This window comes from Tupaia chinensis, unplaced genomic scaffold (assembly GCF_000334495.1).
Source record: "Tupaia chinensis unplaced genomic scaffold, TupChi_1.0 Scaffold000687_1, whole genome shotgun sequence".
In the NCBI taxonomy this organism is placed as follows: domain Eukaryota; kingdom Metazoa; phylum Chordata; class Mammalia; order Scandentia; family Tupaiidae; genus Tupaia; species Tupaia belangeri.
Genome location: NW_006160210.1, coordinates 267,741 through 273,626, shown reverse-complemented (window position 1 = coordinate 273,626; position 5,886 = coordinate 267,741).

The window sequence follows — 5,886 nt, the reverse complement described above, 5'->3', positions numbered from 1 at the left end:
TGTGACATGCCGCTACCAAGTCTACAAAGACAAGGTGTCTGGATTAAGAACCAATCAAACGCTAAGATCATCAGACAGGAAGCAAGAAACAATCCTGGAGAGGCAGAGGGAGCCCAGATCCAATGCTTTGTGCTCACTGAAACACAGCTACAAGTTCTGGTTCTAGACCAGCTCCCATTAGGCCCTAGAACTCATGCATTAAGGGGAAATAGCTCATGGTACAAAATCTACTGTTTTACTTCAACTTCTAAACTTCAGTTTTCTCAACTTTAAAAAGGATAGTCCCCCAACGTGTTGTATTATTTCAAGATCGAACTATTTCTGGTACACAGATGTCTCTCAACTGATGGATTGTCAGGAGTTTGTACCAGGTCAAGCCTTTTATACACATCCAGGCAGGGCGATGATCTCCTGATGCCTTTGGATATCATTTGATCAGAAAGTACAGTGGAGTAGGTGACTGACTGAATGCCATTATAAATGTTGGGACAAATCATGCTGCAGAAACTAAAGTGACCAGGACATCCTCTGTGCAAGAATGTCTACTCCCAAGTCCTTGTGTAGAAGATTGGGCCAGCATGACAGTGGGCAATATCTTTATAATGTTCATGAAGGACAGACCTGATGACTGCTAGTGTTGTAGTGTTGTCCAGTTCTATGTAATTGACCTGGGCTGAATGGGCTGCTTTTACTCATGGCAGGAAAGGTAACTATTATCATTCTGAAAATACCACAAGAGTCTCTTTCATTTCCAGTCTCATGTACTTATGTCCAGATCAATAAAATAAAAAGAGGATTGGAAAAAAAAAATTGTTCTTGGCATATAGTCTCCTTAAGTGTCTAAAATGTATGTGGTCAAATGGTCAAAATATATTTTGATTTGGTCAATAACATAATTCAGACCTAGGAGACACTAATTTATTTATTCTCCTTAACTAATCAATAATTCAAAACATCTTTGTATGAATACCTGACTATCAATTTTCTGATAAATCTCTGAAAAAATTTAAAGCATTGCAAAAAACATTTAAAAGTTATAAAAAAAAAAACACTTTTCATAAGTGTTTTCATAAACCAGGAAGTGGTAGTTTTTAGAAAAAAGACCCTTTTCTCACTTTAGAAGCTATTCAGACAAATTGTTTTATGTATTTGGAAAAATGCACATTTTGGAACTTTCTTCACATTGTTTCTTAAATTATTTTTAAGACAAGGTACGTATTTTGTATAGATATAAAGATGACTACCCAAATCTATTATTCTAGTCCATTTCATTGCTAATAAAAAACATATGGGTGAGTTATAAAAATAAGGCTTGATTCAGATCACAGTTTGTAGGGCCAAACCAAGGATCCAAGGGCCATATGAGATAGTGGTCTTACAAAATCTTGATTACACCAAGAACAGAGCAAAGCAGAGTGGCTTTCCATAAGTCTGTCTGTTCTAGTTTCATTCTGTCTCCTGATAAACCCACCAAAAATCATCAAGCCCCATCCAAATAATTTTGTACTCATGTCTTCCTCAAATTTCTTTCTTGCACATCATGAAGGTGTTAAATTTCTTCTTCTCCCTTGTTTTTATGAGAATTTTTTGCTCTAGAGTGTGTATACTCGCTGGAGAGACAGAAAGACAGAAAGTGAGAAATCACCCGCTAGGGCCAGGTCCATGCCACAATTCCTTCTCCTTCATTCTCCTCTCAAGATTTTGGGCATGGGCACACATGTGCCTGGTGTGAGTTTCAAGCTGCTGGGTCCAGGACTTGAACTGTGATCAACCACGTGGGAGAACAACACTTTTAACGATTATGCCACCTACTGGCCCTTTAAGTTTCGTTTTAATACCTTTACAACCAATCTCAACATGTGACTTTTGGGAGAACAGAAACCACAGAACCTATCAAAGACAGAATAAAGTATTATGTACTTTCTAGGAGTATGTGTGTGTGTGTGTGTGTGTGTGTGTGTGTGTGTGTGTGTATGTACTGATGCTGAAAGACAAAGACTTATTATTTACATTTTATTTTACTATCAATTTTAACTAATTAATTTTATTTTTACAAAAAGAAATCTATCTGATAGCATTAAAGGCTTTTCCTTTAGGTAAAAACTGAAATTTATTAAGACATATGGTAGGTTGATAAAAATATATCAATAAAGTTAAGTATAAATAAAGGTGATTTAAGAATATGTTAGAAACATGGAAGTATTATATGAATAACTGGAAATTAGGAAATATTACCATATAATATAGAGAAAATAATGAAAATATATTATTGCTATAAAATTAATCTTATGAAGAATCCTTTTCTGGGACCAGCAGTTAGCGTAATGGTTATGTTGCCGAACTCCCACGTAGTCGACCGCGGTTCACGTCCTGGACCCAGTGGCTTAGAACTCACGCCGGGCGCGTGTGCGTGTGTGCCCAAGATCCCGAGAGGAGAATGGAGGAGATGGGATTGCAGCGTGGCCATTCCCCCTGTGGGGTGATTTCTTGCTTTCTGTCTCTGTCTGTCTCTTTCTGGCGAGCGTACGCGCCCTATAGCAGAAAAACCTTCCCCCCCCAAAAAAAAAGAATCCTTTTCTAGGGGCTGCAGGTGATGTGGTAATTAAGACTGTGGCTTCCCATATGGTCTATTGCAGTTCAAGTCCTGGACCCGGTGGCTTGAAAATCATACTAGGCACATGTTTGTAAGTGCACAAAATCTTGAGAAGAGAATGGAGTACAGATTGTGGTGTGGACATCTACACTGGGGGATGATGTCTCCCTTTCCCATCTCGTCCCTCCAGCGAGCACGTGTTCCCTATGGCAAAAAACTAAGAAAATAATAGTAAAAAGAATCCTTTCCTACCTTAACTAACCACCTAATTTATTATTTTTAGAATAGTTATTTCTTATTCCTCTATTCTCAGCTTTCATCATTATTACTTTCACTCTTTTTTTTTTTTTTTTTTTTGTAGAGTTTTTAGCTATAGGGTACATGTACTCACCAAAAAGATATATATTCTCCTCTTGGGATCTTGTGCATGCACACATGCGCGCCCAATGAGAGTTTAAGCCATTGAGTCCAGGACTCAAACCACAGTGGACTACGTGGGAGTCCAGCGATGTAGCTATTACTCCATCTGCTGGTCCCTCATTTTTAACATTTTTTCATGGAAATAAATACATATAATAAAATCTATACTTTTTCTTCCCTATTTCCTTTACAAACCACTTTGGCTTTTGAAAATAGAGAATCATTGGGGGCCAATAGATGATTTAGTGGTTATGTAGCTAGACTCCCACATGACTGACAGAGGTTCAAGTCCCAGACCTGGTGGCTTGAAACTAAGGCCAGGCTCATGTGATATGTGTCCAAGATCCCAGCAGGAGAATGGAGGAGAGAGGACTGCAGCATATCCATCCCCCCTGGATGGTTATTTCTCACTTTCCCTCTCATTGTCTCTGTCTCTCTCTCTCTAGTGAGCACATGTACCCTAAGGCAAAACCTCTAAAAAATAGGAAAGAAAAATAAAACAAATCTTTGTTTTAAAATATATTAATGTCTTAGCAAACTTTTTCAAACAGAACAATAAATTATTCTTTAACCTTCCCCACTTTTCACATTTTTGTCTTATTTTCTCAGGTTGAAAGTATACTTTTTGTCAAGTAAGGATTTTATTTCCATAATGTACAGGACATTAGACTGTGATCTTGAATCTGTAGTCCTGGCTTAGTCATTAATTTGTGAAAAAGTCAGTTTCTTACCATAGTTATCAATTTTCCCTTCTTAAAAATGAGAAAATTGAATTTGAGTTTTTTCCAATAATCTTAGATTTGACAGGAAAGAGATGTACATCTTTAAAAACCTGATATTGTTTGATTTTATACAAATTTATTTTATAGTTATGGGATTTTTGGTTTAGACCTCCTAAGTGGTCTTCATTCACTATTTTTGACCCATGCATTTTTATCAAGAATAAGTAAGAGGTCCAACTGAGGTGACACTGTCAGTGGAGTGTTTGTGTGTAATGCTGGAGCCATAGGGGTAGCCCACGTTTGGATTCCAGATTAAGCACACTAAACACATCCAAGTGAACCCTTGATACTGGCTGCCTGGAAGGCTGTGTGTGGATAGGATTGCCACATAGTGAGACTCCATTGAGGTTCTCTCTCACTTTCTATCTCATTTTTTTCTCATGAAAAAAATAGATAAAATAAACTTTTACAAAGAATATTTAGAATAGTCATTAATAATCATGATAAATCTCTAAATCTTGAGCTCATATGTTAAAATCCAAAATTTTTAATAAGTTTTATGAATTGCTCTGTCTTTCCTGCTAAATTGGGAGTGCTTTAGGGCATAATCCTTCACTAATTTATCTTTGCATTTTCATAGCACACAAACTGCCTTAATTTTAGAGCTCTAAAAAAAATGAATAAAAGAAGGAAACAATTATTTAGATTTCCAGCACTGTTCACATTGTAAAGTCCAATTTTCTGGAATCTTTGATTCAGAAACTTAGTTCAATTGTATGATACATACTGAAACTAAAACTAGAAAAACATATTTCATATCATCAAACTTTGAGCTAATTTTCACCATGTAAAGTCAGACTTAACATCTAGAAAAGGTGATAATAAGATAAAAGAAATGATGAAACATGGATATTTAGAGGTAAGAGTTAATGTAGATGACATAGGAGATACCAGATGTTTTACTCTACCATAAAAAATAAATATTTAAAATATTTACTTTTTGCATTAATTTAAGAATTTCTATTTTCTATTTCAATAGCAAATTATTGTTCATGCAAATGATAATTTCAGGTACTTGTTTTTAAAATCACAGTTCAGAGTTCACTCTTCCCCATTTGTATCGCTGTTCCTGTGTGAATGTGGCTGAGGTACTGAAGTCTCCTCAGCATCGTTGCCTCATGCAGCGTATATGTGTGAAGCACATGTAATTTCAGATGTCCAGGCAGCTACTCTGCCTGTGAAGACATGCACTACAATAAGCAGTTAATTGCATCTCAAATCCTGCAGTTAGCTATCTATAGAAGATTTAAAAATACTGTTTATGGACATTGTATTGATTTGTATTTGTGGCTAATTTAGCTTTGCATTTATAAAAACTAAGGCTACATAGAGCATAATTTTCCTTTTCTTTTTTTGGAACAAATTATTATGTATTCTATACGTGCTTTTTAACCTCACTTATGATGTTGGATTTATTTATAAAGTCTAGTTTCTATATATAAATGTGTGTGTGAATATCTTCATTCTTGTTATCACATAAATACACTTGCAAGAATACAGAAGTGAGAGCCTCATTTAATAAATGAAAGTCATAGAGCCTGAAAGTTCTCTTCCTAGTTGCTAATAGTTGCCTCTTACAACACATAACACAAAAGTTTCAAAGAAATGCAGCTTTCCCTGCCCTCTCTTGTTTATTCAATGCACATATACACATATCCTAAAGCAATAAAGAAGCTTAAGATTGCCCAATGCTGCAGAGATATTGTCTCTCTAGGACCTCTCACAATGCAAGACTGTTTTGTGACCAAGAAAAACAGGAGCACCAGAGCAGGGATGGAAAAGGGGAAAAGGGGCCGGCAGGTGGCATGGTGGTTAAGGGCACTAGACTCCTACATGGTCAACCACAGTTCGAGTCCCAGATCTGACCGTTGTTTTCTCATTTTTCTGCTCTCTCTCTTTCTCACTTTCTCTCACTCTGTCCTTCTCTGCTCAAATTAAAATAAATAAATAAAGTTAAAAAAAATAATTCCTTAAAAAAAGAAAAGGGGACTCAAACAATTTATCATCTTTATTTTAAATATACTCCCATCAAAAAATGATGAACAAAGAATGAGAATTATGAGTTTTTGCAGATCCTTTTATGCTTTTTCT